We start from the raw sequence: 9513 nt of genomic DNA, 5'->3' as shown, positions 1-9513 counted from the left end.
CCCATCAAGCTAGCCCATATCATCATCGGTGGTAGCTCTTTCTTATTTCCATGTATTCATGCATACAAAGCTAAGATTGAGACAAACTTATTTCTCAACACTTAGTCTATCAAGTAAATTCATTAGTATTCATTCAATAATTGGTGAAAGTATTAACAAAAACATAATTAATATAAAGTCAAAACAATGTCAGAAAATAATAAAATCATATAGGTTAACCGTTAATATATGTAAAACGTGGCATAGTGGGCTTAAAAACTTGGCATTCATTCGAGGATTTAATATCTTTGTCATTACTTTTTTAAAACCATTCGGTGGTTTTTACAAAACAGGGAGCTGAATATGGAAGATAAACCATTTTTCCAATTCGTTTGTACCAAAGACACTTTTTTATCTTTGTATTTATCTCTCTCTCTAACCTCACCCCTTGATTCATGAAAACATATATTCCAACAATATAAATAACATATATTTCAACTCATTCATCTAGTATTTCAGCGGTGATAAGAACTGAAATGACGGCAGCGGGTGGTTGACCCAACGTCGGTGAGCCGTTTCCGGGGTTACAGGTCGGCGGCGTTCAACCACCATTGCAGGTAGCTACTGCCGCCATACCGCGAGATCGTGGTTGCGCAGCCTCAAATTTCAATACTGAAGTCATCGGTGATTGTTAATTGTTACCGGCGGTTGTAAATCACTTTGTATTCGGTGTATGTTACCGCTGGTTGTTACCGGATATTGTTACCTGCGGTTGTTATTGGAAGTTGTTTTGTTCCGTTCTCAGATGAAGATCTGCTTTAGGTTAACACAAGTAGTTTCTTTTTTGTCCTTTTATTTTTATAGTTTAGATCTAGGATGTTTATCAGATCTGCCGCCGCCGTTGTTTGGTGCGGTGGTTGTTGCCGTACATCTCAGCTCCACTGGCCTGCGGTTGTTATCGGAAGTTGTTTTGCCCCGCCGCCGTTGTTTGGTGCGGTGGTTGCTGCCGTTCTAGTTCTAGGGACGTGTATCAGCTCCGCCGCCGTTGCTTGGTGTGGCGGTTGCTGCCGGCGGTGGTTAGGAAAGAAACTTTTATGTGTATATGAAGTGGGTGTATCTTTTGAAGTTGTACTTTGTGCATCAGAATTTGTAAAGTATTAGATCAACTAAACCGGGTGACTTTCTAACTAAGACGGCTACATTAACCGAACCGGGTACAGTACCAACTCAACCGGTACTGTAGCAATTCAAATTGGGATTGTTATATATATAATTAGAAAGAAATGTATCGTCCATAACTTTTTGTTAAAAAGAAGTTTTTAAAAAGTTTAATTTCCTATAGGAATAATTGCAAAGTTATTGACGGAAATATTCTTTAAAAAGAGAGTTAATAAAAAAAGAAACTCTCGGGTTTCATGAGTTGTGGGCTCGTGATAATAACGCGCAGCCCAAAAAACTTGTAACGTATATCATATAATCAAGTAGGCCACAAGCCCACAAAATACATGTATGTCGGTGCAACTATAGCGGTACCACATCACATTATAAATACGGTGTGTTTGTGTTTTTTTTCAAACAAATGTATGTTTACATATATATATATACGGTTCGTTCTTTTTCAAACACATCATCATCGATCATCCAAAATTCTCCAAGTTCGTTAATCACCACCCAAAAAAGGTTTGATATCTACCTGTTATTTTTTCATCAGTTATATTATATCTATATGATAATAGTTACCTTGGCTTTTCGTTACCGTTATGTATGTATGTATGTTACGAATTGTGTTTTGTTTGCTCATTTGTTTTTAATACTTTTATTGTGATTATGATTTTGGTATAGGTGAATTCAGTTCAAAGTTTTGGTGTTTGTAAAGTTAACCTCTTCGTTTTTTAAAACCCAAAACGTAGTGGTTTTTTTTTTTATATATAGTATATGTTTTGTAACATTTACAAGGAAGGAGTTACTTATATGAGTTGTTATATTGTGGGGGGTGGTTTACTAAAGTTTTGATCTATAGGTATATTACTATAGCAATTCGTATTACTTTAGGGTAAAACTATTTCACAATTAAGAAACTTGATTAATATATATGGTTTGGATAACATATATGCCTTTTTGGTAATTCTTGAGAGAAGAAAATTAAACAACAATAGACTTGTTTGGAATTAATTACATTGTGTGGTTGTATAGGAAATGATTGTATCTAGCTTATATGTTTAATTAATTAAGATCTCATTGTTTGCAGTGAATTGAAGATGCCTAAGGATAGAAGATCTTCTACTTCATCTCTCGATAGGTGTAGTAGGGTATCACGTGACGACCAAGATGTTAGAAAGACCAGGCCCAGAACTCCTCTGCCGGTTGGGAAATGGGAAGAAACTAGATGCCCAGTTTGTATGGAGCACCCTCACAACGCTGTGCTACTGCTTTGCTCTTCTCTTGAGAAAGGATGCCGTCCATTCATGTGTAACACGAGTTATCGTCACTCAAACTGCCTGGATCAGTTTCGCAAGTCATCCGTGAATGCGGACGCTTCACCACAAGTTCACGCAGGAGAAGAAACTAGTAAGCAGCTTGTTTGCCCTCGATCTCTGCAGGGGGCAGATCAACGGGTGGAAAGTGGTCGCCGATGTATGGACTCCAAAGTAAGAAGTTGCTCATTGGAAACATTCTGGAAGCTATGCACAACTAAGAAAGCATGCTAGGTGTGAACACCCGAATGTTCGACCAACAGATGTAGACCCTGAACGCGAGCTCGAGTGGACAAGGATGGGGGGAATTTTGGAGCAACAAGACATATTGGCTATGCAGTTGGCATATGTCGATAATGACTATGATAACGATGTCGACGCCTATTTAGTCATTCTGTATCTCGACTTTATCCGTTTTGCGTTACATAGGCTTTCCTCTGACTTCAATGCTCGGTTGCCAGTAAGTTCAAGAGTCAATTCTTATAACAGGTTATCAGCTGCAGGGCCAAGAGGCCGGGTATGGCCCGAATACTAGCTAGAAGCTACACACATCGCAGCAGGCGCGGGTGAAATAAGTTCTCGTAATGCCAATCATGAGGAGCAATTATCAACCGTTGTTGAATTTCATGAGCTTAGCTCAAACCGGCTTTAATTAGCTTTTTAATTATGTCAGTATATATCTACAGGGTAATTATGTGCGGCTTCAGTGAGGTTTATATTGATACAATGCAAATCCTATTTTTGTGGGCGTACCTTTTGACCTTCTGTCTAGTAATTTGGTACTTTTGATCATCTGTTTTTGTTTTCTTTTTTCCTTTTTTTTTGAAACTGGAGAGCCGCAGAAAACGTCGTCTATGAATTTTATATATATGGTTGTCCAGTTCTTGTATACACTTAACAATTCTTCACATGTACACAACCACTTCTTCTGCGTTATTCCATATCTATATTACACGAGTCCTAACCAATCAATCAGGTTCAACCCGATCGAGTATCTTTTAACTTCTATATCTATATCTATATATAAAAGGCTATCAGAAAGCGCTCGGGTGGCGCTCTCTGAGCCCGCCATGTCAGCGTTTTCTGATGTGGCGTTACCAGAGCGATTCGAACGTCACGTTAGCAGCCACATCAGCGTTTTACGGCTGATGTGTAGAGTCCACATAAGCATGTAAGCTATAAATATACCCTTTATTAATAAAAAAAAGTAAGGCTCCTGGGTTTCGAACCCACGGCGTTACTCTTAAAAGCCGAGCGTGTTTACCATTTGAACCTCGAGAGGTTTTGTTTATAATTATCAAACCCACTAATAATAAACGCTCACTTACTTAGACTTTTTTTTTTTTAAAAAAAAATGCAGATCCCAACCCATCAACTCTATTCCTATTTTTAATTTGTTTCCTTCAAATCTTTACTCCTTATATTTCTTCCTAATTTCTATCAGATAACCTCTGATCCCTAAATCCCTAAGATTTAGGGGTTTTTTAAAATGACTATATGTATATTATATCAACACAACAGTTTTTTTTATTCCGGCTAACACGTTCGAAATCAGATATCATTTCAGGTAACAATTTTCGATCCTTTGACTGTTTAATCAATCTTTTTTTTTTGAATGTTTTCGATATATAAATCAGAGATAAGGTTATATGATGCAGCGTTATTTTCAGCCGTAAAAAGGTTTAATCCATTTGAACATTAACTTTTTTTTTCTGGCTAACACGCGCAGCGAAATCGGGTATCATCCCAGGTAACAATTTTCGATCCCTAACCTGTTTAATCAGTTTTTTTAATGTTTTCGATATATAAATCAGAGATATATACGAATACCAAAGTTTATTGTGCGCATATGGTCTTGATTAAAGTCAGTGAGCACATACGCCATCAAAGCATGTACATTTATGTGATTTATTTGATTAAATCAGTTTTTGTGTGATTTATATATATAAAGAGTTTTTGCATGATCGATGTATGTGGTTTTTCTGTTTTTTATCCAACAGATTCGAAGTTTCGAATTAGTAACCTATATGCTTTATTCTTTAAAATTGTTTCAGGAGATATCTATATTAAGCGGATTCCATCACGGAACATAGTTCTTTATATGGGAAAGGATAAGGTATTCATTTCGTCTCTTGATTATTTATACGGTTGTTTAGATTATTGTTTTCTAAACAAATAAGATGTTAACTTTTGTATAACTCATTATTTTACTTATCTTCAATAGTGTTTTAAACAATTCATGGACCATCTTTACAATTGCTTGATTAGGATGGCTGGTATGTTACATATGCGAGAATTGACAAAAAGTAATAAATATTATTCTCAAGGTAATGGAAAAGAAGATGGGTCATATTAGGATTATAATTGAATATCGGTTTGGGTTGCGTAACAGGTCTAAATGGGTTAAGTTGACTTAGGTCATTTATAGTTGGGTTGGAACGGCTGTCAATTTGGGTAACGGGTCTGGCCAGTTGGGTTGGAACGACTGTCAATTTGGGTAACGGGTCTGACCAGTTGGGTTGGAATGTTTATTAACACCGAAATACGGTGCCTTTTTCTATAATTGCATTTTGACCCTATTTTGGCACCAAATCATAGTATATGAGTGGGTGGTAGTTTTATAGTAGAAGAGCTACTAAAAGGTTCAATTGTCTTTAGCACTCTTTTTAGATGGTTCAGTTAGTTAACACCCCTTAACAAGAAACAAGTGATCTTAGTCGTTGAGGTTATATTTGTTGGAATATCAAAAATAAAGGTTTTTCATAAGCACGTGAAATTTCCAATACATACTATTTGATAAACACATGAGGTAACTCAACTCTTAAAAATTAAATCGATATGACATTGATTCAAATGACAGGTTACAAGGTTTTAGTACTATACGTGATATTATAACATGTGATAACCGTCTACAAGCTAATGGATCTTGCAGCCGGCTACTTGTAGAAATTACTGTTATATTAGACGACCCGTTTGACTAACCAATCTTCTTTGGTGTATATGAATTAGGATTTGTAGCAGTTTTCTGTGGCTGCCCGACGCTAAATTATGCACTCTATTTGCTGCCAACTGCCCGGATTATACTCCCGTCTTTGCAACCATGGCTAATAACTGCCTGGATTACACTCCCAAGTCAAACCATTGTGGCTTTCAAGAGGGCCTTTAATATCAACTTGGTATGAACAGTTTCCCAACAAGTTATTTAGATAAATAGCGTTCCATAATTTTTTTCATATCCAATTTGCAATTTCCGAGTCCTGGAGTATTCACTATCTTTCAGGAACTTGCAGCCGTGACATATCTAATGCCCGAGCATGCTACCTACATTACAGCTGGATGCGGTTCCGTAAAGATATATTCTTGCTGTATCTGTTTCTTCTATATGCCATCCTACACTTTTTTGGCCTAAAGTAGTGTATAAAAGGAATAACGTCCATTATTAGATATTGTCTAATGGCATGAGCAAATTCAGTTACCAAATATTACGTACAGAGGCAACTTTTTAAATAAATGGTATTGATCTGTACAACACAATATGATCTGATTTTAGAAGTAAAATTAAAAGTATGGATAGATTTTAGTGTACAATACAATAAATGGTATTGATCTGTAAGTCATTACATATGGTATAATTTGATTATTTGTCAGGATGGTAAGAGTTGTTGGATTAACTTATAGAAGGAATGGTAAGAGATAAAAGATCAATTTGAGCATTAGTTGAGTGTTAACTAAAATTATCGAGATACACATATGCGATCAGAAAGTAAATATCATATACTTTGTCGTCAATTTGACCCAAGAGGAATGGTAAGAGTTGTGTTGGGTTGCTTATACATGGGATGCAAAAATATAAATGATTTTATTATGTGACTAGGTTATTTAAATATGAAAAGTGGTTATTATTCATTGCAGTAGTTATTTTTAGATGATGAATCACAACTTCATGAGCTTGGTTTTTTTTTCCCCAGCTTACTAGGAACAATGCATTTATAATTAAGAACAAGATGAGCCATCAATGACACATTGATCATCAACTTATTCTCTAGCTCACATATAGGATACAAAATAGAATCACCTCCATAGCACAAGAAGTAACGTTTGGCCGGGTACGTAATCTGTCAAGAGCTATCTGCCAAGCACAAATATGTACTTCTTGGCACCCATGAGTTCCAAAGTTGTTTTAAGGCAAGATCTAATTTTGCAAACATCTTCTATTGCTCCAAATGAGACAAAGTCTTCACTGTAAGTACTTCACTGCGAAGAAAGGCCACCACCCATTAGGTTGTGTTAGGTTGGGTAAGTAAAACAGGTGAACTTGGAGCGAATAAACTTGGCTGTCCTAAAATTATTTTTATCCAGGATTATTTTTTACTTTAGAGGGGGACAAGATGGTTAGGTTTGGATCACCGATCAAATGTCTTCGTTGTGATACGAGTCATTTTATAAATGTACCGGAAAGTTTGTTTCTATATTTTGTTATTGTAAGTTGATTTCTAGATAAAAGTAATGCTGAAAGTGAAGTCCTTTTGGTGTTATCACATGGTTGCTTATGGATTCATGTTTATATAATGCGACATCAAAATTATATATTCAAGTATATATAAGGTATTATTTTTTTATTGACTCATATTTTTGGATGAGATTTTACAGTTTGGTTTCTTGAGAATCTAATTGCCTTAGATGCCCTTTTTGATCAAACACAATTGCATGAACTTCAAATCTATCAAACATGATTAAAAAAACACTAACATGCTTTTATATTGAAAACATACTTGGATTGTGAATGGTTGGGTAGCCCATTATTTGCTCCCTCATCCCTAAGTTGACAACTTTGTTTATACATCTTGCAGATCTTAGGTTCGTGTTGTGTTTACTTCAAGTTGGGGCCTTATATTGGATTTTGTTATGGCATCTAGGATTGGCTCTGTAATAAAAACAAGATGAATCTTCTGTTTAATAGCTTTTGTTCATTTAGAACATTGAATGTAAATCGAATAAGGGTCGGCTCTGGCCAATCTATTACAAGTATATTCATTTTGTAGAGATTTTCAAGTCTGAATCTTTTATATTGTTCAATTCATATGAACATCTATTTTATTATATATAACTATTCACTTTTCATTTATAACAATATTTTTGTTGCATGCCATTTAGTCATATACGATGAATCATGTAGATAGTTAACTAGACCGGTGCAACGCACGGGTTTCACCTAGTTATCAATATATATAAAACCAAATATCTATCTACCTAGGATTGACATGTTTTTGAAATAACACGTGGCGTAATCTTAGATCGACATGTGTCTTCTGTTGACTTATTAATATAAAAGACATTATAATCTTATTTGATTGATTGTTTTCTCATTAATAAATTGTCTTTTTTTCTTTCTCAATTCTTCTATTCCTATTACTTATATTAATTGTAAGTTTATAACAAGTTATTAACATGAAGATTTCAAAAAATTTAGTTTACAAACCGAAATCACAAGGCTATCTATCATCATCCACTATGCTTACAAGTTCTGATTTTGACGTAGTTCTAAATATTTAAGGTAAATCCAAAACTTTAACTAAACATATATAATATTTATCATTATTGTTTATTATAATTTAGCTTCGATCATCGATTTATTTTAACCACAATTTATTTCATACTCATGAATCATGTTTGTGGCATATTCAAATTTCTTTATGATACAATATATATAGCTACCGTACATTGTACGGGTATCAGGACTAGTACGTTAAAAATATATATAATTTTTGTTATTGTAACATTATAATAAAATTAGTGATTCAACTAACATAATAGTATATTTAACAATAATATTTGTTTTTATTAACAAAAAGTAAAAAAAATTTTATTTTGATAATAACTTTACTTCTATATAAACTAAACTATCTCTCATTTTTTTTCCAACTTTCGGCCATTAATAGATATAAACTATATTTCTCCTTTATTCACTCTAACTTAAAAACTTTCCACCTAATATACTTAGAATATGCGTAATAAAGTTATTTACAACATACATTCTCAAACACCTATAATAACTACACTATCATCATTTATATATATTACTACATTAATAACCACATTGTTACCGCAACCATCACCATTAGCGCTGCTGCACTGCACCAGTTTATGAGAAAGAATTTAGATTGTTATTTTTTTTTTTGAAAATGTTACGAAGTCATATGATTAGGTTTGCCACAACGTTTTTATTTTATGAGATGCTTTTATATTCTATTTGTTTTGTTATAAAGATAAAGATTACATAAAGTATTTGACTATTGTCTTACAATTTAGACTTTTAAATACGAAGATTTTACAATGTCATCATATTTCTAGAATTTTAATATTCAAAATTTGTATATACATCAATATATGTACATATCAATGGCTTATCTCACTATTTCATGCCTCTAAAACAAAATTCCAAATACAAAAAATCACTAGCAAATTAAATTGTGTCAACAAAAATGATATAATAAAACTGAATAACTGAAATTAACAAAAGGTATCATGTCACTAGAAAAAAAAAAGCAACAGCAATGTCAATGTTATAGGTTTTGGATTTCAATATCATATTTGAATATGTATAGAAAAAGTTGAGATATAATAGGCTTAGGTTTATCCTAACGGAATAGCATACGTTATGTTTTATGTTTTACTTGGGGTAAAAAAACACCTCCTCCTTGAAAGGACTAAGTATTAAACCTTGATTTTTGTTTGTTTGTTTGTTTTTTTGAAAAAAAGATGTTAACTATTTGATTCAACTTGAGTAATTAAAACCATAAATTAATAAATTATAAAATAGAAAACAAATGAAAGAAGGTAAAAAACAAACCAAGTAAAGTCACAAATTGATAAAGATGAAATGGGATTTGTATGAGTTTAAATAATTGTAATTAGAGAAACAATATCCTCAACAAAATAATATGTTTAGAGTTATATTGGAGAAGAAAATTAAAAGGGGGTAAAAGTTCTTAAAAAATAATTTATTTTAATTAAATAACTAAATGCATTTATCATAGTAAAAGTTTATTTGGATAAATAT

At 33.4% G+C, this 9513-nt stretch overlaps 1 long non-coding RNA gene and 1 pseudogene across 1 annotated transcript; both read left to right on the top strand.

The window, feature by feature from the left end:
- Positions 1 to 302: 302 nt before the first annotated feature.
- LOC122596580 lies at positions 303 to 3235 on the top strand (annotated as a pseudogene).
- Positions 3236 to 3961: 726 nt separating this feature from the next.
- On the top strand, positions 3962 to 4570 carry LOC122595151. Its single transcript, XR_006323201.1, has 3 exons — positions 3962 to 4020; positions 4112 to 4203; positions 4508 to 4570. It is a non-coding gene; the product is annotated as an uncharacterized LOC122595151 (long non-coding RNA).
- Positions 4571 to 9513: the final 4943 nt, after the last annotated feature.

Source organism: Erigeron canadensis, chromosome 4, assembly GCF_010389155.1.
Source record: "Erigeron canadensis isolate Cc75 chromosome 4, C_canadensis_v1, whole genome shotgun sequence".
In the NCBI taxonomy this organism is placed as follows: Eukaryota; Viridiplantae; Streptophyta; class Magnoliopsida; order Asterales; family Asteraceae; genus Erigeron; species Erigeron canadensis.
Note: the sequence above shows the minus strand (reverse complement) of the source record. Positions and strands in the feature narration are given on the sequence as shown.